We start from the raw sequence: 27,627 nt of genomic DNA on the forward strand, positions 1-27,627 counted from the left end.
TGATCTGATCAACAATGAGTTCCAAGAGCACCTGCCAATTTTCTTCGTAAAATTCGTGCAAAGAAATGACAATCACATTTCTGTCTCTTTCCCATATGTCCTATTTTCTCTTATGCCATATAATTTATTGACCTGAATATATTTACATAAATGATGTATAATTTATGTCAGCTATACTGATAAAAATTTATGGTTTACAGAGAATTTTCCTAACTTATCATTCATTTTGTTATTCAATTAAATTTAACTCAACACACAGTGAAAGCCTACAGTGTAGAATTCTGGCAAAACAGGATACCAGTGAAAGCATACTTTTGTATCTTTTCAAATCCCCGTATTTAACGACAGAGTGACTGATAGGAAAAGCAAACATCTATGGATAGCACTTTTAATGGAGTACAAGCAGATTTAGATAAGACAGCAATAGCCCCAAGATATGCATGGTATGAGTATCTGTGCAAGAGGAAGTATAGAGAATCAATGAGAAGACTGAAGATCTACAATAGGAGAATACCCCCAGAGGCAGAAGCAGTACCTGGAAAGAATCAGTAGCTCCTTGATAGTGAGAATAGCTGCTAGAAAGAGATGGGATTTCACCCACTGCAATCACAGATGAGTACAAGTGGCATTCACTAAGATGATCTGAAGGGACTGGAATGATCTAGATTTATTGAACTCTCAAAATTGAACAGCCAGAGAACTCTTCTCCAGAAATGTCTCACACTGAAAAGAAACTTTTGGGAGTGAAATCAACAAAGAACTGGACAGAAAATGGAATTAAAAGGGAAAAAAGTCTAGAAGAAAATCAGGAGATACAACTGAGAACTTTAAGAAAGCAAGCCACCGTATGTGTCACACTTCCCAAAAACAACAGAAAAGGGAGCTCAGTGAAGTTAGGAAATCGTTCTGGAATAAACATTCTACTAAAAGCTTTAAGGAAACTAATATTAAAAATGTGGCCACAGGATTGGAAAAGGTCAGTTTTCATTCCAATCCCAAAGAAAGGCAATGCCAAAGAATGCTCAAACTACTGCACAATTGCACTCATCTCACACGCTAGTAAAGTAATGCTCAAAATTCTCCAAGTCAGGCTTCAGCAATATGTGAACCATGAACTTCCAGATGTTCAAGCTGGTTTTAGAAAAGGCAGAGGAACCAGAGATCAAATTGCCAACATCCGCTAGATCATGGAGAAAGCAAGAGAGTTCCAGAAAAACATCTATTTCTGCTTTATTGACTATGCCAAAGCCTTCGACTGTGTGGATCACAATAGTTTATTTTCCACAGTTTGTGGAAAATTCTGAGAGAGATGGGAATACCAGACCACCTGACCTGCCTCTTGAGAAATCTGTATGCAGGTCAGGAAGCAATAGTTAGAACTGGACGTGGAACAACAGACTGGTTCCAAATAGGAAAAGGAGTATGTCAAGGCTGTATACTGTCACCCTGCTTTTTTAACTTATATGCAGAGTACATCATGAGAAACGCTGGACTGGAAGAAACACAAGCTGGAATTGAGATTGCCGGGAGAAATATCAATCACCTCAGATATGCAGATGACACCACCCTTTTGGCAGAAAGTGAAGAGGAACTAAAAAGCCTCTTGATGAAAGTGAAAGAGGAGAGTGAAAACGTTGGCTTAAAGCTCAACATTCAGAAAATTAAGATCATGGCATCTGGTCCCATCACTTCATGGGAAATAGATGGGGAAACAGTGGAAACAGTGTCAGACTTTATTTTCTTGGGCTCCAAAATCACTGCAGATGGTGACTGCAGCCATGAAAGGAGAAGTTGCTTGCTCCTGGGAAGGTAAGCTATAACAAACCTAGACAACCTATTAAAAAGCAGAGACATCACTTTGCTGCCACAGGTTCATATAGTCAAAGCTACAGTTTTTCCTGTAGTCATGTATGAATGTGAGAATTGGACCATCAAGAAGGCTGAGCACCAAAGAAGTGATGCTTTTGAACTGTGGTGCTGGAGAAGACTTTTGAGAGTCACTTGGACAGCAAGGAGATCAAACCAGGCAGTCCTCACAGATTTCAGTCCTGAATATTCATTGGAAGGACTGATGCTGGAGCTGAAGCTCTAATCTTTTGGCCACCTGATGTGAAAAGTTGACTCTTTGTCAAAGACCCTGATGTTGGGAAGGACTGAGGACAGGAGGAGAATGGGCGATAGAGGATGAGATGGTTGGATGGCACCTTTGACTCAATGGACATGTGTTTGAGCAAACTCTGGGAGATAGTGAAGGACAGAGAAGGCTCGCATGCTGCAGTTCATACGGTCGCACGGAGTTTGACATGGCTTAGTGACTGAACAACAAGAACAACAACATAAAAACAAGCAACAGACAAGTAATAAGGGAAGATAATAAATAACAAGCATTATAATTCAAGAAAGTTGTTTTTAAAAACCTATAAGATATATACTTAATATACTCTTTCCTGAAAATTATGGTGTTATATATCCAAAATCAAAATTTTCTTATAAAATTATGAAGTTTAAAAGTGAACATTTCTTTGGGCATTTAGGGGAAAAAGGCATATGACTTAAAGGGAAAACTGAATTATATTGTAATAAAAATTTTAACAGCTAGGGTTTATTAGCAAAAAGAAAATTACAGTAACAAATATTCAGGAAAATGAAAATGTATGTGAGCCAAAGATATTTTATCTAGTAAAATACTTTACCTATGCTCAAGTAGAAAAGTCATAAAGATATTTGGCAAAATATAAAAACTTAGAGCATATTCTCTTACTGAGGTCTTCCTGAAGAATCTACTAGAGATGTTTCACAGAAGCAAAATGCCCAGAGAAATGCCAATAAGTATAAATAGCAGTGAACATTAAATATACTTATTCGCGTATATACTTAGGAGTGCCCTAATGGCTCAGTGGTAAAGAATCTGCCTTTAGTGCAGGAGCATCAGAAGACTGAAGTTTGAACCCTGGGTTGGGAAGATCCCCTGGAGGAGGGCATGGCAACCCACTCCAGTATTCTAGCCTGGAGAATCCCATGGAAAGAGGAGACCGGTGAAGTACACTCCACAGGGTTGCAGAGTCTGACACTAATGAAGCGACTTAGCACACATATAGTATGTACTTGGGGCTTCCTAGGAGGTGCGAGTGGTAAAGAACCTCACCTGCCAGTGCAGGAGACATAAGAGACACGGGTTCAATTCCTAGGCTTGGAAAATCCCTGGAAGAGGGCATGGCAACCCACTCTAGTATTATTGCCTGAAGGCTACAGTCCATAGGGCCACACAAAGTCAGACATGATTGAAGCACACACACATAGTATATACTTAACTATAAAACTAAGATCAAATTATAGGTAAAATAGAGTGATATATATATATGGTATATATATATTTTGACAATGTAAAATTAGAACAACAATTAAATTTTTAAGTAATGGGAACGAGAATAGAGATTACAAAACTGGTAGCTCAGATAGTAAAGAATCCATCTGCAATGCAGGAGACCTGAGTTCGATTCATGGGTTTGGAAGATGCCCTGGAGAAGGGAAGGGCTACCCACTCCAGTATTCTTGCCTGGAGAATTCCATGAACAGAAGAGCCTGGTGGGGTCACAAAGAATCAGGCATGACTGAGCGACTTTCACTTTCTTTCTGAATACCAAAAATAATAAATCTGTTCAAGATTATAAGTTGTAATGATAGTACTGACAGTCACACTAGTAACTGTATACTATAGGATAAAATAAATGACAAACTGTAGAATACTCTAGTTCTATCCATGTCTTTGAAACCATTCTCATTGCAGAAAAAATTAGCTATATGTGAACTGTTATTCTGAGTCTACCATGTATATATTCTAAGTTTAGAATTAGGTAAAGCATATGAAGAACTATGGGATACTTCAGTTCTGTCATTTTGTTGCTAGTGAACAATGTTCTTGCTTTGTTGTAAAAAAAAATTGGAGGTGATGTGATAGGTAAGGAGTGGGTTTATTTAGGGAGAAACACACTCCAAAGACACCCTATAGGCTATCTCAGAAGGAGAGAGAGCCCTGAAATATGGCATGGTAATTGTTTACTGGCTCGGTAATTTCGTGAACTAATGAATGGTTAGCCTGATATCTGCATGGTGCTGGGGCGTATCATTTAGCATATGCTATGTGATTCATGGGGTCGCAAAGAATCGGACACGACTAAGCAACTGAACTGAACTGAACTGAACTGAATGTATTATAGTGAGCATATAATGAGGCTTAAGGTCTACTGGAAGTCTAATTTTCTGCCACCTTGGACTTAGTCAGTTCTAACCAGTTTTTGTATGTCCTATGTCATTCTTTTAAAGGTTGAGTCCTGCCCCCTTCCCACCTGTTTCAGTAGAATATGCTTATGGGAATTAAGATACTCAGTGTAGAAAAAGATACAGATGTAATATAGAAAAAATTCAGTATCATCATATATTTGAATTGGAAATACCAGAATAAACTCATGAGATGTCTTATATTTAAAAATTGAATATGTGTTCCCTGAAGGAAGAAATAGTGACCTACCTACTCCAGTATTCTTGCCTGAAAAATCCCACAGACAGAGAAGCCTGATGGGCTACAGTCCATAGGATTCAGAGAGTTGGACATAACTGGGGGACTCAGCATGCTTGAATACACACACACACACGTAATATATAAATATGTGTGTGTGCGTGTGTATTTCTCAGTCTATCTACTAAACAGGTCTAGATACAATGACAACCCCTAGTAGTGAGCATCCTTTGTGCTTGGTTTTACAATCTTGAAATGACATTTCCCACTAAAAGAAACCAGTGCTTCCTGGGGAGCAGTTGATCCTGGGTCTAGGGCAGAAAATAAGTCTGGAACATCCTGCCATGTCAGACAGTAAGTAGTCTATCAACACTTAAAGATAATGTCAAATGGACCCAGGAACCAGCTTAAAGATGGAACAACTTGAGCTTCAGTTAGGATACCAATTTCAACATATTGAAACCTATACAATATGTTGACGTTTGTAAGTTCAGAATTTTAAAAAGCTGATCAATTACCTTTTGAGAATGAGAGGGGACCAGTTTATTATCTTGTAAACTAGCAAATAACAAGGATATGTCAAACAATTATTTTCCTCTTCCAATATTTTTGTAACTGGATAGTCAAAAAAAGAAAGAAAAATGTCTCCTTATAACATCATTTCAGTTAGTAAATTAAAACAAAATGACAGAATGCAAATACCACTGTTTTGGACTACCAGTGAATAAATGAATCTGCAATGAACATCAATGGCTGTTAACATCACAAAGGGAGAGAAAACTCAGCATTATCTGCTTCCTGATTAAAGAGATGACCCCATCTACAGTCTTGTCAAAGAAATTAAGCTTGAGTCTGATGAAGCAGGAAATACAGTGGACATAGAGCATGTTAAGGAATTTATAATATTAGAAAAAATCCAGACTGTGGGAAAATCTGCAGGTTAAATGGCCTTTGTTTTTTGTTTTTGTTTTTTAATAAAAACATGCAAAACAGAGATGGAGGGGAAACTGTAGATTCAAAGAAACCTAATAGCTGTGAAAAGAGGAGAAGGAAAAGCAAAGGAGAAAAGGAAAGATATAAGCATCTGGATGCAGAGTTCCAAAGAATAGCAAGGAGAGATAAGAAAGCCTTCCTCAGCGATCAATGCAAAGAAATAGAGGAAAACAACAGAATGGGAAAGACTAGAGATCTCTTCAAGAAAATTAGAGATACCAAGGGAATATTTCATGCAAAGATGGGCTCGATAAAGGACAGAAATTGTATGGACCTAAAAGAAGCAGAAGATAAGAAGAGGTGGCAAGAATACACAGAAGAACTGTACAAAAAAGATCTTCAAGACCAAGATAATCATGATGGTGTGATCACTGACCTAGAACCAGACATCCTGGAATGTGAAGTCAGGTGGGCCTTAGCATCACTGCAAACAAAGCTAGTGGACATGATGGAATTCCAGTTGAACTATTTCAAATCCTGAAAGATGATGCTGTGAAAGTGCTGCACTCAGTATGCCAGCAAATTTGGAAAACTCAGCAGTGGCCTGGAAAAGGTCAGTTTTCATTCCAATCCCCAAAAAAGGCAATGCAAAAGAAGGCTCAAACTACCGCACAATTGCACTCATCTCACACACTAGTAAAGTAATGCTCAAAATTCTCCAAGCCAGGCTTCAGTAATACATGAACCGTGAAATTCCAGATGTTCAAGCTGCTTTTAGAAAAGGCAGAAGAACCAGAGATCAAATTGCCAACATCTGCTGGATCATTGAAAAAGCAAGAGAGTTCCAGGAAAACATCTATTTCTGCTTTCTTGACTATGCCAAACCCTTTGACTGTATGGATCACAATACACTGTGGAAAATTCTGAGAGAGATGGGGATACCAGATCACTTGACCTGCCTCTTGAGAAATCTGTATGCAGGTCAGGAAGCAATAGTTAGAACTGGACGTGGAACAACAGACTGGTTCCAAATAGGAAAAGGAGTACGTCAAGGCTGTATATTGTCACCCTGCTTATTTAACTTACCTGCAGAGTACATCATGAGAATCGCTGGGCCGGAAGAAGCACAAGCTGGAATCAGGATTGCCGGGAGAAATATCAATAACCTCAGATATGCAGATGACACCACCCTTATGGCAGAAAGTGAAGAGGAACTCAAAAGTCTCTTGATGAAAGTGAATGTGGAGAGTGAAAAAGTTGGCTTAAAGCTCAACATTCAGAATACGAAGATCATGGCATCCGGTCCCATCACTTCATGGGAAATAGATGGGGAAACAGTGGAAACAGTGTCAGACTTTATTTTTGGGGGCTCCAAAATCACTGCAAATGGTGACTGCAGCCATGAAATTAAAAGACGCTTACTCCTTGGAAGGAAAGTTATGACCAACCTAGATAGCATATTGCAAAGCAGAGACATTACTTTGCCAACAAAGGTCCTTCTAGTCAAGCCTATGGTTTTTCCAGTGGTCATGTATGGATGTGAGAGTTGGACTGTGAAGAAAGCTGAGCACTGAAGAATTGGTGCTTTTGAAGTTTGGTGTTGGAGAAGACTCTTGAGAATCCCTTGGACTGCAAGGAGATCCAACCAGTTCATTCTAAAGGAGATCAGTCCTGGGTGTTCAATGGAAGAAATGATGCTAAAGCTAAAACTCCAATACTTTGACCACCTCATGCAAAGAGTTGACTCATTGGAAAAGACCCTGATGCTGGGAGGGAATGGGGGCAGGAGGAGAAGGGGACGACAGAGGATGAGATGGCTAGATGGCATCACTAACTCGATGGACGCGAGTCTGAGTGATCTCTGGGAGTTGGTGATGGACAGGGAGGCCTGGAGTGCTGCAATTCATGGGGTCGCAAAGAGTCAGACACGACTGAGCGACTGAACTGAACTGAACTGAAAAGACATGTACTCTTATTTTTTATTCTTTTAACAGGCAAAATAAAACTATAGTGTCTAAAGATGCATGCTTGGGTGGTAAAAAAGAGAAAGGAAATTGAGGAAGCAATTATTATAAAAGTTAGCATGTTAATGTTAGTTACTCAGTAATGTCCATCTCTTTGTGACCCTGTGGACTGTTTCCATGGGATTTTCCAGTCAAGAATACTGGGGTGGTTTGACATTCCCTTCTCTGCGGGATCTTCCTGACACGAGGATTGAACCCAGGTCTCTAGCATTGCATGCAGATTTTTACCATCTGATCCACCAGGGAAATCCAAAAATTAACATAGTGGTTATTTTTGAGAGAGAAGGCTGTGATTGGAGTGAGATATCCAGAAGTGGCTACAGGAAAGACTGACCTTTATAACAAAATAAACTGTGAAATAGCATTATCTTTTCTTTCAAGATGGAGACATTGTGATCTGATGGCAGTTAAAACCAGGTGAAATTGGAATTTAGCATTTAGCCCTTTACAGAATTTCCAAAACCCAACTTTCTTCCCCACCCTCTTCCCTCTCTCCCTTCCTTTCCTTTCTTCCTTCTTTCTGTTTGTGGTGGTTCAAGTATCTTTACAAATGCATCCCATGACACTAAAATCATAATACCTTCCTCTGTCGGGGTATAGTTAAAAGTAGGATAGTTAAAACACAAATACATAGGAAAGGCTATTAGAAGATTATGATTTGGTCTACCCCAGTTTAAGGCAGTAACCTTCCTTTGGTATTCTAAGTTCTCAGGCAGACTTTAGAAACCAGAAAATCTATTTAGTGACATGTTGGGGAAATAGACTTAGGAAAATCTCCCAACTCAAAAATTCTCTCCACAGAGTTAGGGAGCAGAGTAAGAAAATCATTTTATTACTGAATAGGCTTTTAACCATAGTATGATGCACATCGCAGGCAATCCTCCAAGAGACTGCAATGACAAAGAGATCTCACCCTCTTAGACAGCCAGATAGTAAGTACACTGTATGCATGTTTTCAAGTTAAACAATAACACTAGTCCTTAAGTAAGACGACTTGACACCACAACGTGTAATCCAAACTGTACCTGGTAATTGGAGTGACCATCTGTGTTAGCTTAATCGGACTTATCCAGGAGGAGGAATGTGAGAATTTGACAGGGTAGAGCAAGGCACCAACTGGAGTTAGGCTAGAAGCTTAACTAGAAGCTGGAACACAGGGGTGCTGTCTCCCTTGGCATTTACATTTCAAACAAATGCCTCTCTGGTCTTTGAGGAAAGCATCCCTGCCTTATAAAGCTGCCAAGAGGCCTATCTGGTTTTCACAACAGTTTATATAGAAGTGCTTATAATTCAAACGCTTTCTAAATAAATGCTCAAAGCCAAAAAGGGAAGGGAAAGTTCTTCTCTTATTTTCAAAGGGAAAAATTAAGCCTCTTAGTTTTCATTTGTATTTTTTTTCATGTGAGTATCATTGTAAGAGGTTATTTTCTAAGGATATCACAAAAATGGGTCATTTTTTCTTATTTTCCTTTGGCCAGGTTAACCCCCTAATATTATGATAATGTATTCTTCAAACCATCAGAAGTAGAATTTATATAAATTCTGAAGATATGGTTATTTTCTTACATAGCTTTAATAAATGTGTGTGTGTGTACATATATATGTATATATACATATATATAGGCTTCTCTGATGGCTCAGCAGGTAAAAAAATCCACTTGTAATGCAAGAGACAAAGGAGACTAGGGTTTGATCCCTGAGTTGGGAAGATTCCTTGGAGTAAGAAACTGGCAACCCACTCTAGTATTCTTGCCTAAAAAATCCCAAGGACAGAGGAGCCTGTCGGGCTATAGTCCAAAGGCGGACAAAGAGTTGGACATGACTGAGCAACAGAACTCACAGCACACACACATAATACACACACGCACAGATACACACAGACACACATACACACACACACACACACATACATGTATTTTTCCCCCACGTAAGCCTGCCCTTTTCCCTTTTAAACTTTAAGCTCCTCAAGGGCAGGGACCTTGTGGACTCCTTCTTCTGTATCTCCTTAGGGTATCTAATGTATCCTTTTTATGCCCTGTGGACACTCAGGCCACCTGGTGAAATGGTTGTTATCTGTATTTGGTTCCTGGCTGTTGCTATAAATAAAGACACTTTTGCTTCAGAAATGGCAAACCTATTTCTGTTGGTTTGGGAAAACCTATTTCCCCTGTCATTTTCTTTTTCCTCTTTTTAAACCAAATACATCCTAGTACTTGTTTATCTTTTTTTCAAAGAATGTTTTTGTATGAAGTTTTGCTACATCAATAGACAACGTAATAAGGCTTTTAGGGCAAAGATAAATCACCTAAAATTTTTTTTTTCTTTGATGTCTTTTAATTGAAAATCTCATGTCTGTGTCTTCAGACTGAGAAAAGATACCTGTGAATAAGTCTCAGTGATAGTTGATGGCTGGCATGGCTTGGTTAGACCAAACATTTTCAAAAATTTGTTGAACAGATTCAGGATATAATAGCTATATGGAGACTCTGGTTGACTCACCCATAGGACTAGCATTATACTGATTACTTTTTAAGGTGATTATTTTAAATAATTATTATCCAAATATTTGATTTGCTAAAAGGAGGCTATTTTGATTTTACTTATGCTCAGAATCTGTATTGTAAGTTGGATTCTCTCCTCCAGAAGGAAAAATAGTTCTATTGGTATTTTATTACTGATCCAGAACACTTATACCACTGTTACTAGAATTATCTATACAGCAAGCTCCTTAGGGCAGCTAGGACTGTCTGACTCATTTGTATAATCTAGTACCAGACAGATGGTGAATGATGATGTTTATCTGATGACATAGCAATTCTTAAAGTGGAATCTTACTCCATGTTTTCCCCATTCCAGTTTTTCTGCTGTGTCTTTGGATAAGGTAGATTATTAGAAGAAGTAACATTGTTCTTCACTGTGGAGTCCAGGCAAGGCCACCAGAAAATAATCAGGACTCTTAACTCAGTGGCCTTTGAGCCTCAGGGCTATGGGCTATTCTTTGTTCACCTGGCCTGGCTGTCCTACAAGCTAATATCGGCTTATTTGTAGACAACATTCCCTTCAGTGACCTCCCCGGGAGCCCTGCCTGTCCTCCACCTCCTGTTCTTCTCTGCTTTCTATGAAGTTAGAGAGGACAGTGAAGTCACTCAGTCGTGTCCGACTCTTTGCGACCCCATGGTCTAGTAGCCTACCAGGCTTCTCCCTCCATGGGATTAGGACAACTTTCACTATATTCAAAATATCTCCTCTACAGTCTCTCTTCCTTGAAACGATATCCAAGGAGCATCTCAAGACTCAAATAAGCGATCAATCACAATAATACTCATAGAGTTGCTCCCCTAATATTTGACATTTTGCTGACATGCTATCAGAACACTTCACACTTGACTGGTAAGCCATGAAAAAAATTACTGGGTCTCTAACAGGAAATGAAATAAAAGAGTCTTTGTGAAACAACACTCTAAAAATTACTAAAGCCGATAAAGCCATAGCATTCTGAAAAATAAGTGCAAAATTGTTTGATGATACTCATAAAAGTTACATAATATCATGTAGAGGCAGCAACTATGAGGCAAAGAGTAAAATATTTCTTAGCTTTGGGGGTGTTTTTGATTTTGGGTGGTCAATAACATCCAGCAGTCATTTAGGATTTCCTTGGAACTTCACTATATTAGCAGTAAATCAATCTACTAAGGAAGCATTATTGCATAAATAAAAGTTAATGGAGACATCTATCCTCAGTGATCATAATTTCTAGGTGGCACATAAATACACGCGTTAGATTATGGAAAATAGAGGCTAAGGGAAAGGCTGATACACTCTGTGATTTCCTGAAACCATTCAGATGATGAGAAGTGAATACCAAGAAGAGAAATGCAGGGAACCAGGATATTAACAAGTGAGTATGCTTTGCTTAAAACATTTCCCATTATGTTGCTCAGCATGGACAACAGTTGTAGACCAAGGTGGGTAAGGGCAAACCCCTCAACACCACGTTGTATTGGTTAAGCAACAGTCTTTGTGAGGGACATTTGCAAACCAGATCCAGTAAGAAAAGTCAGCAGTGCTCACATCTTCTTATTTTATGCAGAACTACTGGGACTGAAGTGAAGTGACTACAGCTGTAGTTGGTTTACTTTCTGGAAGAAGCACCTCAACTTTTGTGGCTCATTTGCTTTAAAGGGCATATGTGTGAACATTGTAATCTGGAGCCCAGGGCGAAAGACAATCTGGGTACCAGAAAGTTTGGTTTGGGGTGTCAGATTGTATAGGAGTTGCCTGAGAAAGTCCATAAACCTGGAGAGTTGGCATTGTCAGGAGACTGTAGTCTCTTCTGCATTGAGAAGGTTACCATTGTTGTATAGGAAGCTGAGTTCGATTGCAACACCCCCCAAATTAGATGGGAAGTGAGAGGTCCTAGCTAGCTCCTTGTCTGGGCAAACTAGGATGCTACCAGAATTATCTGTCTGGTCAACAACATCAACATGGGCTAACTGGAGAGCAGCCTCATACAGAACGTGTGTGTGTGCTAAGCCACTTCAGTTGTGTTTGACTCTGTGAGTCCCTGTGGACTGTAGTCCATGGGATGCTCCAGGGAAGAACACTGGAGTGTGTTGCCATGCCCTCCTTCAGAGGATCTTCCTGACCCAGGGATCGAACCCTTCTTAGGTCTCCTGGGAGGTGGGTTCTTTACCAATAGCACTACCTGGGAAGCCCCTCAAGCAGAATAGTGGATCTCAATTAACAAATTAACAAATATTTAAAGAATACTAACTACATGCTGAGCTTTATATTCCTTCATTTTGTTTTTAAAAGAGTGCATTTTACAGATGGGGAAACAGATGTTTTAGAGAGGCTAAGTGGCACAACCACAATTTGAATGCAAAACTGATGTGCTCTGGGTTGTACAATCCTGGCTCCCAAACTGGTGCGCTTTCTGATATAAAGGTCTCTTTCCATATTTGTGAAGTTGTACGAGTTCAGGGAGATGGAGCTCTGGGAAGAATTCAGGGATAGTTGTAAAACTGAAAAAAAACAAACTCAGAGGGATCAAAAGCATGTTATCAAAATGGAGAACTGAGCCATATTTATTATACTGAGTTTGGTATAAATTAGGGAAAAAATGGAACTGTAATTTGTGTATATGTCTGTTGGCTGGAGGTGTCTCAAACTTTCACAATTACATGATCAACACTCATAGGATAGAGTATTTATAGAGATCTTAAGTACACTGGTCAAAGCTAAATAAAGTCACTTTAGGAATCATTGGACTTACCTGGTGGCTCAGATGGTAAGGAATCATTATCACCATCATTGGACTTACGCTCTGTTAATAATAACTACAATTGTTAAATTGCTTTATGGTTTGTACGTGCCTTATCTCATCTCAGGGATAGGTACAATTACCTGTTTGGTTTTTTCCTAATGGATGACCAAACTAAAGTTTAGAGCATTTAGATGATTTGTCCAATACATTTAGAACTAGAACTAAACCAAGAAAGCTTGTCCCCACATGAATAGCTCATTTTCAGAAATCGCAAACAATATTGGCAATGTTATTTCATATATCCTAGGACATGTCTAAAATGTTTGGCAAAGCAGATATATATATATATATATATATATATATATATATATATATATATATATATATATATATATATATATATATATATATTCCAGGTATATGATGGGTAAAGTAGTTTCAGGGTCACATATGTCCAAATGAGTTACATTCTTTAAAATGTATACTGATAATACACAATATTATAATTATTGCCATTATGGTTCCTAGTCCCATTCTTATTAAGAATATATCAGAATTAAATTTGCCTTTTATGCTCCTGATAATCAAGACTTCTCAAAACCATTTTTAAAGTACTGACTTAAATGATTGTCAAGGTCTATGAGGTTGCTGTTATATCCATCAGTGTAAATGATTGGAAATAACTGTGAGCAATAGCCCTTTATTGCAGACGTATAGGAGAGATATGTAGGAGTATTAAGATGATGTCCTTCTCATTTCTCTGTGTTGAAAAGGGTTTCTGGATCTTCAGGTCTTTCTAAGTAGCTAATGATCCAAAAGGAGAAATTTTAGTTTGGCATCACCCACAGGCCCTGGAAGCATCCTTAGTGAAACAGCACCATTTCTGCCTTCCCATAAAATGCCTCTCTCTCAGGCTTGGCAGAGAATCAGAAAACATTCATGGATTTAGACCTAGCAGAGAACGATCAGTAACTAGTATGAACATCATGATTGTAAAAGCCATTCATTTTTATAACTTGGTATGAGAGGTCATTTATAAGCCATTTGTCATATTTTGTTTCTTTTAATCCATACATTAAGCCTGCAAGGAAAATGTGGTCCCATATATCATTTACAAGAAACAACTAAGACCCAGAGATACGAAGTGATTTGCTCAAGGCCGCAGAGCTAGTAAATGAAAAAGCTTGGGGTCAATCTGTGTCTTCTGATTCTACAGGCTTTATTTTTATGCTATTCTGTTTCATAATTCATAATTTATTTGTACTTAAAAAAACCTTAACATACTTAAAATATCAGCATACAGTTTAACATTGTGTGATTTATTGTACTGAAGAGTATGGAAGTCAATTTGATATGACTTTATGATTTGCCTTAAATATTTTAGAGTATTTGTTTAGTTGTTGAAATTTTAGGGATGTTTCTAAAGACATATCTCTGCTCTTCTTAAAGACTCGGGATTAATCTTTATACTTGCCACTAATATAGATTTAATGTTATGGATCAAAACAATCTCTTTGTACTAAAACAACTGCCTATTAAAACAGATGACAGGCTTAGAACACTAACCTCTGTGTTTTGTATTGATCTTCCCAAACTTTGGAAATGATAGCAATCACCTGGAGTGCTCATGAAACATAGAACTTCCCTAGTGCCCTGTCTTATCGATTTAGATTTGAATGGGGCTACAGAATTTATGTTTCTACCTAGTATCTTGAGTGATTCTTCTCATGGAAAAGGGGACAACAGAGGATGAGATGCCTGGATGGCATCACCAACTCTATGGACATGAGTTTGGGTGAACTCCGGGAGATGGTGATGGACAGGGAGGCCTGGCATGCTGCGATTCATGTGGTCACAAAGAGTCGGACATGACTGAGCGACTGAACTGAACTGAACTGAACTGATACCATGTCAATATCACACTATAGCATCACTATATTATTCAATATAACAGTAATCCAAGTCTATGCCCCAACCAGTAATGCTGAAGAAGCTGAAGTTGAATGGTTCTATGAAGACCTACAAGACCTTCTAGAATAAACACCCAAAAAAGATGTCCTTTTCATTATATGGGACTGTAATGAGAAAAGAAGTCAAGAGATACCTGGAGTAACAGGCAAATTTGGCCTTGGAGTACAAAATGAAGCAGGGCAGTTGGCATTAGTGGTAAAGAACCTGCCTGCCAATGCAGGAGAACCAAGAGATGCTGGTTTGATTGCTGGGATGGGCAGATCCCCTGGAGGAGGAAATGGCAACCCATTCTAGTATTCTTACCTGGAAAACCCCATGATCAGAGAAGCCTGGCAGGCTACAGTACACAGGGAGTCATAAAGAGTTGGACATGACTAAAGTGACTTAGCACAGCACACAGCAAAGGCTAACAAAGTTTTGCCAAGAGAATGCACTGGTCATAGCAAACACCTTCTTTCAACAACACAAGAGAAGACTCTACACATGGACATCACCAGATGGTCAACACCAAAATCAGATTGATTATATTCTTTGCAACCAAAGATGGAGAAGCTCTATATAGTCAGCAAAAAGAAGACCAGGAGCTGACTGTGGCTCAGATCATGAACTCCTTATTGCCAAATTCAGACTTAAGTAGAAGAAAGTAGGGAAAACCACTAGACCATTCAGGTATGATCTAAATCAGATCCCTTATGATTATACCATGGAAGTGAGAAATAGATTTAAGGGACTAGATCTGATAGACCGAGTGCCTGATGAACTATGGATGGAGGGTTGTTACATTGTACAGGAGACAGGGATCAAGACCATCCCCATGGAAATAAAATGCAAAAAAGCAAAATGGCTGTCTGAGGAGGCCTTACAAATAGCTGTGAAAAGAAGAAAAGCAAAAAGCCAAGGAGAAAAGGAAAGATATAAGCATCTGAATGCAGAGTTCCAAAGAATAGCTTGTCAGGGTCCTCTGTCCATGGAATTCTCCAGGCCAGAATACTAGAGTGGGTAGATGTTCACTTCTCCAGGAGATCTTCCCAACCCAGGAATCGAACCCAGGTCTCCCTCATTTCAGGCAAATTCTTTGCCGTCTGAGCCACCTATGTTCTCGTTTAATAAAAGTTAAAGTGGGAAATATCAAAATAGTACAAAATTCATTTGCTTGTGCAAAGAAATTATTAGAGTGCATAAATGTTTTGCTTTTGAATTTTACTCTCAAATTGTACTAATTTCCCTTGTACTGAATGTTTTTTAACTGCTAGGTGTCACACACATTATATATTTTTAACTTAGATGATACTCCCAGGAGATAACTCTCTTCCTTACTTGCCTGTGGGTCAAGTAAGGCAAAAAGAATTGCCAAGTTTACTTGCTCATGAAACAGCCAGGATTTGGACCTTGCTCCCATTCATTCATTCAGGGCTTCCCTGGTGGCTCAGATGGTAAAGCATCTGTCTGCAATGCGGGAGACCCGGGTTTGATCCCTTCATTCAAAAGCTAGTTTGCCTAACCTGCGCGGTGCTCTTTCTCCAGTGTTCCTCATCCTCTTTTCCATTCCTGACCCTAAGTCCACTCTCTTATTTAACATTGATTAAATACAGAGAGCAATACAGAAACTGAAATCTTCCCCCCATGAGCCCTCAGTCCTCAAGCATATTGTATCATATTCCTGGAGTTAAGCAGCTCAGACTTAACTGCCATGTTCGATATTGACTGTTCCGGTTTACAGCATGATCTTCCTTTGAGAACCGGCTCTGAAGAGAGCAGCTCATTTGCCTCCTTGATTATTCCTTCACATTTTGCACTGTTGTCTTATCACTGTCCTTTTCTCAGTGAGGAGGTAAGAGCTCAGTGAATGGAATACCTTTCTTTGAAGATTAAATAAAAGGATACTGTCCTGTTTTAAGTCAAAGGAAAATTTTAGAGAAGCCCTGAGGCACTAAACAACACTTTAGCTGCTGATCAAGGGCACCTTGCTCCCCGGAATTACTTCTCCAGGGGTGACTCTTACAGTGCAAGTTTCAACCTAGAAGGACTTCCCCCAAATCCCTCCCCAACTGTTCATGTAGGATTTTGTGTGAATCATCTTTCTTTGAGCCACAAGATAAGAAAGGTTTCCAGCTGATTAAACTGTGAAATATCAGGAGTCTCCCCATCAGAGCCTCTCTTTCCCACTGATGAGCTATATGACTTGGAAGTGTTAATGATGTGTCCCATTCACACAGTGACCCTTCCCAGGGAGAATTACCGTCTCCATTTTGTACTAAGTAAAATGAGCTCAATAGAGGTTATATAACTTGCCTCAACACAGAGGCAGACAGTGGGAGAGACATGATGCAAAATGAGGCTTTCATACTCCTAAATCCTCACTCTCTTCATGATTAAGTCCACAAAGTCCTGATACCTCATCTATAAGATGAGGAGGGTTGAGAGCCTGTGCAGAGTTAGGGACAAAACTTGATAGAAAATTCACTGTGTGTGATCTCTGGGAGAAGGGTCACAGCTGGTTTTGGAAAAATTACCAAGAAAAGCTATTTAAAGGGCCATTCTACCTGCATTTGTTACTCTAATCACTCTCCTGCCTTGATGCCTCCAAGAGCCTAATACTTACATAGTATTTCAGACTGTTCAAACCTGAATCTCAATATTATTATTTTTTAAAGTGACTTTAACAATATCTATTGTATGACCTATTATGGGATTTTATGAAGTGTGCCTGGCAAATTTATTAAGTGCTCCAATGTGTGTTAATTGGCCCAGATGAATAAACACAGTACTACTTAATGATTATTCTGTCTTGAATGTAAATGATAACATGGGTTTTACGTTTATTTAAGTCTCATGGTGTGGAGGAGAGCTAATAAGACCCATGGATACTGACGAAAGATAACAGACTCCTGAGTCAGAAACAAAGGACTTTATTACTCATGACAAAACCATGCGAAGAGTATTATCCTAGGTTTACTGATTCCCCAAGCCCCAGTCTCACAAAGTGATCTGGAGGCCAGATGTAACATGCACATGCAATGGAATCTTTTCTAAAAGAAAATAATCCTCAGTTTAGATAATCTCCAACTTTTTTTGTTTGTTTGTTTTAATACTAGCATTATGTAGCCAGTGAGACACCAATATGTCCAACTCCAAATCTGTTGTTTTTCTCATATGAATCACTGATTTTCCAATTTGGAAAGTAACTCAGGGGAAAGTGACCAGGTTGGCAAGTGGTGAAGCAGTTCTGATGATCTTCAGACCCATACCTAGCCGGGACATTACAGCCCACTTCACAGGAAACCAGAACCCGGAGACATGCATTCCCAGCACATTCCTCTTCCAGTCTTCTAGGCTGTGAGTTTCCCTTCCCGAGGCAGTTTGGTTTAGAACTGATGAGAGGAAGTAGAATCTTGGCTTACTCTTATCCTTTCATCTATAGAAGATGGGAGTGTTCTTAGATTACAGATGATAAAGGGGAATATTACTCTCAGGTCACACAACTGCCAGTCCCTTTCTTGGCAAGACAAGAAAGTTTGCGTTCTACAGATTTTAAAGCCAAAGAGTAAATATCAGGGAAAAAAAAAAAAAAAAGAATTTGTGTTTTGAAGTCAGGTAGCCCAAATAGATAACTGTGTTCTCTAATCTTCAGTAAGCTTAAGGAAGTCTGTTTCTTCTAATTTTTGTTTCCTGTTAGAACAGCTTCCCATTTCTAGTAGCTGCTTTTCCTTTCCTTTCTTCTCACATAATCCTGGAAATATTTAGTTTGATTGTGTGAGGACAATACTAATTATAGTAATTTATGGGAACCCTTTAGCAATTATGACTAATCACTGTGCAACACAATAATGATTATGCATATCATTAAGTATGCATCAGATTACTTTGGTTGTGAGTTTTATTTGATTACACAGCTAAACTCTTCACATATTAATTCTTTAGAGTCTGTTGCTCATTGTAATATGCTTGCATATGCTCACAAGTTTTAAACTGCTATGGTACTTTTCATAGGGTCCTTTCTGCATAATCAATGGCCCTGAACTAATAAGTTACCTCCTCTGAAGTGGTTTCTTTATTTTTAAGATAAACATCTCTACTATGACATAGGCTCCTTAAAATGTCTGCCTTGAAGTAGTCATTATCTTGAGATTCCCTATGCCATCTTCATTTTTCCTGCTATATTTTATTTTTTGTATCTTTTACAAACTCAAAACTGAAACATGTCTATGTTTACAAGAAGGAAAGTGCAGATATTAATATTCATTTGATATTTTTAAAATAAAATTTTGTTAAACTCTTTGATTGGTTAAAATCTGGTAAAGTAAACCAATAAATCAACTTGACAAACAAATGGATCTCATTGAAACAATTTAAGTAATAAATGAAGAAGTATAGTTTTCTATGAGCATTTATAGAAGTAGGACCTGTGCTATAGCACAAAGAACTGTGCTTAGCGTTATGTGGCTGCATGGATGGGAGGGTGTTTAGAGGGAAATGGATACATTTATATGCATGGCTGAGTCACTTTGCAGTGCACCTGAAGCTATCACAACATTGTTAAATGGCTATACTCCAATACAAAATAAAATATAAAATAAAAAAATTAAAATGGTTCAGCCAATGGTTAAAAATATCAAAGACATAAAGTGACGGGGGTAAGGAGATAGTAAATATGGCAAAATGATGAAAATTGTTGAATATACAGAAACTTGAATATATAAAACTTTGAATATATGGATGTTCAATAAGCTAATCTTGCAGCCTTAAAAAAAAAAGTAGGCCTGTAAACTGAGGTTTCTAAAATAAAATCCCTGAGATCCCAAACTCATTACTTTATATAGAGTTCCAATATTGATTTCCAAGTCAAAATAAACATTCATAAAATAGGCTCATGGGAAGGCATATGGGACTAGAATACTGAAGATGGTTTTATAGAAAGAATATAAAGACTCTGGTATGAGAGGATAAAAGCAACATTTTCCAAAAGGGGAAGATTTCAATAGCAGATATTTATTGCGATATTTGTTGCATGTAGGAAGCATTGAGATTAGAAACCTGGCCACAGCTGGAGATCATATTAAGCAGTAGGAAATGAAGGCCTTAGTATGGATGTGCTCAGTCATGTCCCACTCTTTGCGACCCTATGGATTGTAACCTCCCAGGCTCCTCTGTCCATGTCCATTCTCCAGGCAAGAATACTGGAGTGGGTTGCCATGCCCTCCTCCAGGGGATATTCCCAACCCAGGGATCAAACGCCTGTCTCCTGCATTGCAGGCAGATTCTTTATCTTTGAGATACCAGGGAAGCCCTTAGAATGAAGTAAGCAAGAGTGTATGATGCAAGGCTTTGAAGTCAGAATGGATTTGTGATCTAAAGGCCATAAATTAGTCTTTACGCTTATGTTATTTTTTGATTGTGACTTTTGGTACATTAGATAGAAATAGACAAATGTGAGACATTTCATAATTATAACAAAAGTATGTTTAAGAATGATGGTGTATCAGAACACTTGAATTTTCTTAAAAAAATTACAATAACCGTATGCTTGAGAATTACTTACCCCTAGTTCTCTATCTATCTCTGTTTTGATTTATTGTTAATCTTCTAGTATTTTACATCTTTATTTTGGGCTAGTTTTGTATATGCTTCTGTGAAATGTTTGGAGGAGACTCTTTTGGAAGGATATAATTAGACATATGTTGTCCTAATGAGTCCAAGAAATTACTCAATTTTCTTCAAGATTCAGTCTAAGACCAACAATAACAAATCCTTTAGGGACCTCTTAAGCAAATTTGATACTATTCGTAGAAAAGAGAACCTGATTAGCCTGTGAAAATCCCAGGTTATTAACCAACAATGTATTCAGGATAGAGATCTGGTGAACTAATGGAAAAAATTTGGATGTGCTTCATCCCCCCTCAACAAAAACAGTATTCTAGTAATGAATCATTTTTTAACAATGGTTTCTTGTCTTGATATATGTCTTTTCTTCTCTGGCAGTATCTTATTTAACCACATGGATTCTTTCTTAATAAGAAGAGGCTGTTGGTTGAAAAATTCTAATTTCCAGAAATTATCTTAATAAAATGAGTCTCTGTGGATGGTCATTTTTTCCATAATAGGCACAGTGCAAATCAAATGTGGGGCATAATAAATTCACATACAAGTGCCATCTGCTGGGAAACTGGAATTGAACCAAAGACTGTATCATTTATTAGTGTCTGTAAACATCTATATTCTATTTTTCCTTTGGAGTAGTATTGGAGATATTATCAAGATGTTTAGAATTGTGTCAGAAATTAGTGGAGAGAGTTCCAGTTGTAAGGGATACAACCCTAGACCTTAACAAGAACACTGGCGTCACCACTGAGACAAACCAAATATTTGATTACTCTGTTAAAATTACAGAGAATGACTTTTATTTCCTTCTGTGATAGAACAACTTGCTTGTGACTATTAAGCATGAGGTATGGCTATTTATATTTATTTATTGGAGAAGGCATTGGCACCCCACTCCAGTATTCTTCCCTGGAAAATTCCATGGACGGAGGAGCCTGGTTGGCTGCAGTCTATGCGGTCACAAAGAGTCAGACACGACTGAGCGACTTCACTTCAATTATGGCTATTTATAACTTCCTACCTTTTAAAATAAAAGGAGCTACATCACTGATATGGGTATTTCTTTCATGTTTATATCCTCTGGTTAAATCCATATCAAATTGTTCTTCTTATAAAGTTTTCTGAAAATGTTTTGTTAATGCCCAGAATCAAACTTTGTCCAATAAGAGATACTTTGGGAGGTTACTATATGTCAGGCACTTTGCTACATGCTTGACATATAGAAGCTCTGCTTAATCCTTATCACAACCCTAAGGTAGATATGATTTTTTTCATTTTACAAAGGGGACAAGTGAGGCACAAGAAAAATTTCCCAGGTTATAGAGCTAATAAGTGTTTTGACCAAAACTCAAACATAGGCTGGTGGACTTCAGAGCCCACTTTCATAATGATCTCATTATTGAAAACATTTATCTGTGCTTAAAATATGGCAGAGTCTGTGCTGAGTATTTATGTCATTTCATTGATCTTGCATCAAAGTAGAGTGTGTAATATCATTGTCCTCATTTTATAGACATTAAAGCTGAGGCTCATAGAGGTTTGACAACTGGCCTTGGGTCACATACATAATATGAGATCTGAATTGAGGTTTTCTTTTTCCAAAGGCTGAGTTCTTAACAACTATATTATTATCCTATCATATGCACTCTTTACTCTTTAAAAAAAAAATCAACCACTTTAAAATCATCTTTACCAATTCAATATAAATTCTCAAACTGATCTGAAAAGCAAGGTTGTCTTCCCTGAATCTAAATGAACTCCAGAGGAATTTTCTTATTGTATCTTCCAGGGATAACATTTCTCAAACATTATATAGCATGTCAAGTCAAGAGATTATTTGAAACTAAGCAGATTAACATATAGATTTTATCTTTTAAAGAATGATTTTACCTAAGGGAGAGCTATAAAATGAAAATGAAAAGTCCTAAAATGTATTGCTTATTTTATTTAACCTGCTTATGAAATAGTAGGAAAATTTATCTATTTATTGTCAAGTTGCTCTATAAAATAGTCATCAGTTAGCTACACTCAATATGTCCACCTATGAAGTCACTCTCAGCTAAATCTTAGAGTGAGATTCTACTATTGCTCATCAATAATGTTGTCCTAAATGGCATTCTGGTTTGGTTTCTTTCATAGATTGTAACTTCTTGACCTTATGTTTAACAGAGAAAACAAGGCAATTTTGATAATTTTTTTGTTTTAATATTTTAATGCCTAAAGGAACTTTAGAAGTTGTTTAATTCAAATCCATATAGGAAGCTGAGCCATGAAGAAGTTTGGGCAAGGCAGTAAACTGTACAACTGGTACTAGTGTTTCTGATTCCCTGTCCATTTTTTTCTTATCATATAGTCAGTACTGCACCTATGTTGATTGTAATTCTTAATTTCATCATATCTTCATGTGTATCATCATCATCATTTACTCTGTGGTGTGGTGAGGAGAGAATGGGATAAAAATAGGTGTAAAGTACTGTGTCACTTGATAGAATAAAATTTACCTGAAAATTTTTAATATTTTTTTTACTTATATACTGGAAATTTTGATAGAAACACATCCATGTTTTCCTGAAAATTATCTTTTCTTAAAAGCTCTAGAATGCTGTGTCATCAAAATGTTTGCAGTGAGAAATAGCTAGCCTGATTGCAGAGGCAATTCTTGAGCACTATAATTAAATGTACATGGTTTCCAGAAAAAAAAAAAAAATTAAAACCTGAAGTCTACATTCATCTAAAATTTTGTATTCAATTGGTTAATTTTATGAAAACAAATTAAAATGCTGATTGGATAATGTTGTCTGTGAAAAACCAAAAAGAAACATTTCAAATGAAGTTTATAAAAGAAACATCTAGGGATCAGTATAGAAAAAATTTAGAAGATAAAAGAAATCTTTGGTAATCAGTGACAGTCATAGAATACTTATGTCAAGTAAAATCTAAGGTCAGAATGGTCAGCAAAAGTTATTTTAGCAGCACACATTTTCAAGACAGAAAACCAAAAGAGAATTTAGAAGGGATGAAACAATGTCTCTTCATAGTGAGCCAGAAATAGATAGTAACTAACTTCATTGTTGAAAAGACCCTCAGGGAGAGACAGTGCATTCATTACATCCATGAAAGATCTCAAATCTGAAATACATCTTATTAACTAATTTGTATGATCATTTGTTACCAACTAACATTTATTGAATCCTCTATTGGGTCTGGATATTTAAAACTTTTTATCTCTGAATTCTTGCAACGACCTTCTTATGTAAGTATTAGGCTTCCCTGGTGGCTCGGATGATAAAGAAACTGCCTTCAATGCAGGAGACCAGGGTTCAATCCCTGGGTCAGGAAGATCCCGTGGAGGAAGCCATGGCAACCCGCTCTAGTATTCTTGCCTAGAGAATTCCATGGATAGAGAAGCCTGGCGGGATATAGTACATGGGGTCAAAAAAGAGTTAGACACGACTAACAGTATGTATTATGTATGTATTACTGTCTCCATTGTGTTGAACAGAAATATGAGGTTCAATATCAAATAACTAAGGAGTGATAGAACTAGGGTGTGACTCCAGAATGGTCTGCTCCAAATTCCTGCTTTCATAGCTACTCTGCCATTTTTGTATCGCCTGCCACATCTTCTTTCCTATTAACCTAGTTAGTGCTTAGTTGGCAATATATCATTATTCTTTGGGTTTTCTTACCTTCTAAGATGGTCTTTTTAAATTGACCCTTATATTCTGGATTTTGAATGATAAGTGGCCAAAACAATCTTGAAAGAGATCAAAGGTTGAGAACTTGGACTTACTGATTTCAAAACTTTATACAAAGTTATAGTGATTAACACAGTATGGCTCTGTTAAAATGTCCAAGACAATTCAATAGAGGGAAGTTATAGTCTTTTGGACAAATAATGCCAGAACAAGTGGATATCCACAGGCAAAAGAATGAAATTGGACCTCTACCTTATACCACACCCAAAAATATACTCAAATATATGTGTGACCTTGGGTGAGGAATTTTAAATCCAGCACCAAAAGCATGAGTAACATAAGAAAAAAAAAGATTGGATTCCATCAAAATTAAAAACTTTTATGACTCATGGTACTGTTAAGAAAGTGAAAAAAAAGAACTTACATGTGGGAGAAAATGTTGTGAATCTATATCTGATATGGTATTTCTATCCAGAATATACAATTCTCTTAGAATTTAATAATAGTAACTCAACTAAAAGATGGACAAATGATTTGAGTAGAAATTTTTCTCTGAATAAGATATATTATGGCCAATAAACACATGAAAAGATACTCTGTGTGATTAGCTATTAGGGAAATATAAATGAAATATATATTGAAATATAAATGAAAACCATGACACGGTATCATTTCCTATAGACTGTCAGTTCAGTTCAGTCGCTCAGTCATGTCTGACTCTTTGCGACCCCACGGACTGCAGCATGCCAGGCTTCCTTGTCCTTCACCAACTCCTGGAGCTTTTTCATACTCATGGCTATTGAGTTGGTGATGCATCCAACCATCTCATCCTCTGTTGTCCCCTTCTTTCTTCAATCTCTCCCAGCATCAGGGTCTTTTCCAATGAATCAGTTCTTCTAATCAGGTGGCCAAAGTATTGGAATTTCAGCTTAGCATTAGTCCTTCCGATGAATATTCAGGACTGATTTCCTTCAGGATTGAGTGGTTTGATCTCCTTGTAGTCCAAGAGACTCTCAAGTCTTCTCTAACACTCCAGTTTAAAAACATCAATTCTTTGGTACTCAGCTTTCCTTATAGCCCAGCAATCAAATCCATACATGACTGCTGGAAAGACCAGAGCTTTGACAAGACAGACTTTGTTGGCAAAGTAATGTCTCTGCTTTTTAATATGCTGTCTAGGTTGGTCATTCCTTTTCTTTCAAGGAGTAAGCATCTTTTAATTTCATGGCTGCAGTCACCATCTGCAGTGATTTTGGAGCCCCCAAAAATAAAGTCTGTCACTGTTTCCATTGTTTCCTTATCTATTTGTCCTGAAGTGATGAGACCGGATGCCATGATCTTAGTTTTTTGAATATTGAGTTTTAAGCCAACATTTTCTCTCTCTTTCATTTTCATTAAGAGACTTTTTAGTTCCTCTTCACTTGCTGCCATAAGGGTGGTGTCATCTGCATATCTAAGGTTATTGATATTTCTCCTAGCAATCTTGATTCCAGCTTGTGCTGTATCCAGTCTGGCATTTCACATGATGTCCCTGCATAGAAGTTAAATTAGCAAGGTGACAATATACAGCCTTGTCATACTCCTTTCCCAATTTGGAACCAGTCTGTTGTTCCATGTCTGGTTCCATGTCCAGTTCCGGTTCTGTCTCGTTTTACAGACTAGACAGTCAATAATGAGAAAAACAGTACCAAGCATTTGGCAGGGATGTAAAGAGATTGGAACTGTCATACATTGTCATACATACTGACAGGAATGGTGTAGCAACTCTGGAAAACAATTTGACTGTTCCTCACTACCTTAAACATAGAATTACCATGACTTGGCAAATCCTTTCCTCCATATAGCCAGAAGTGAAAATGTACATCCATACAAAAACATGCACATGAATATTTGTAGCAAATGGTTCATAATAGACAAAAAGCAGAGATAACCCAAATATGTATTAACTGAATGGATAAACAAATACATGCATACACTGAAATATGATTTGATGATAAAAAGAGATCAAATAATGATATAAGCTTCAACATCAGTGAGTCTCTTGACATTATGCTGAAATGAAAGAAGTTGTTCGCACATACACAAAAACACATATTGTTTGATCCATTTATATCAAATTCCATTTTAGCAAATTTATTGACAAAGAATGAAGATTAGTGTTCTCTTGAGGCTGAATGAAGTGTGGGGGAGGAGGGACTGAATGGAGATTGACTATTAACAGGCAAGGGGTTTCTTTCAGGGTGAACAAGTATGTTCTAAACCCAGATTGTCCTGATGGCTACAAACTTCTATATATAAATAATCTAAGATAATGGTACACTTTAATTGTGAATTGTATGGTATATGAATTATGAATTATTAAAGATATTTCTTATAAACTATTCTTACATATGTTTCTTTGTATTTATAATGATACCAGCCTTAAGATACATGCCTAAAAATAGGAGTTGCAGGATCAAATAATTTGTGTACTTCTTTAGAGTTTTTACTGCAAATTGACAAATTTGCCTCCTAGGAATTATGCCAATTTGTTTTTTGCTAGAAATCATTGCATTTTCAAAGGTATATCTGTATTTTAAGCAATATTGAATATCATCATTATTTCTATATCCTGAGCTTGATGAGAGAAATAGAGTTCATTTTCGTCTCAGTATTTTGCTGAGGTCAAGTCTTCTTAAATATTTTATTGGAAGTGTTAATGTCTGTATTTGTACATGTGTGTTGTGTGTCTGCGCACATGGGTGTGGATAGACTGTCTCTATTCTTTGCTTATATTTCTGTTAGAGTTTCAGTTCAGTTCAGTTCAGTTCAGTCAACTACTCATTCATGTCTGACTCTTTGTGACCCCATGGACTGTAGCACGTCAGGCCTCCCTGTCCATCCCCAACTCCCAGAGTTTACCCAAGCTCATGTTCATTGAGTCAGTGATGCCATCCAACCATCTCATCTTCTGTCATCCCCTTCTCCTCCTGGCTTCAATATTTCCCAACATCAAGGACTTTTCAAATGAGTCAGCTCTTTGTATCAGGTGGCCAAAGGATTGGAGTTTCAGCTTCAACATTAGTCCTTCCAATGAACACTCAGGACTGATCTCCTTTAGGATGGGTTGGTTGGATCCCCTTGCAGTCCAAGGGACTCTCAAGAGTCTTCACAATAACACAGTTCAAAAGCATCAGTTCTTCGGCGCTCAGCTTTCTTTATAATCCAACTCTCACATCCATCCATGACTACTGGAAAAACCATAGCCTTGACTAGACGGACCTTTGTTGGAAAAGTATTGTCTCTGCTTTTTAATATGCTGTCTATATTCTAAAACCAGCTTGAATATCTGGAAGTTCATGGTTCATGTACTGTTGAAGCCTGGCTTGAGGAATTTTGAGCATTACTTTACTAGCATGTGAGATGAATGCATTTGTGCAGTAGTTTGAGCCTTCTTTGGCATTGCTTTTCTTTGGGATAGGAATGAAAACTGACCTTTTCCAGTCCCGTGGCCACTGCTGAGATTTCCAAACTTGCTGGCATATTGAGTGCAGCACTTTCACAGCATCATCTTTTTGGATTTGAAATAACTGTAATCCCATCACCTCCACTAGCTTTCTTCATAGTCATGCTTCCTAAGGC

The sequence above is a fragment of the Capricornis sumatraensis genome, chromosome 6 (assembly GCF_032405125.1).
Source record: "Capricornis sumatraensis isolate serow.1 chromosome 6, serow.2, whole genome shotgun sequence".
Lineage (NCBI taxonomy): Eukaryota > Metazoa > Chordata > Mammalia > Artiodactyla > Bovidae > Capricornis > Capricornis sumatraensis.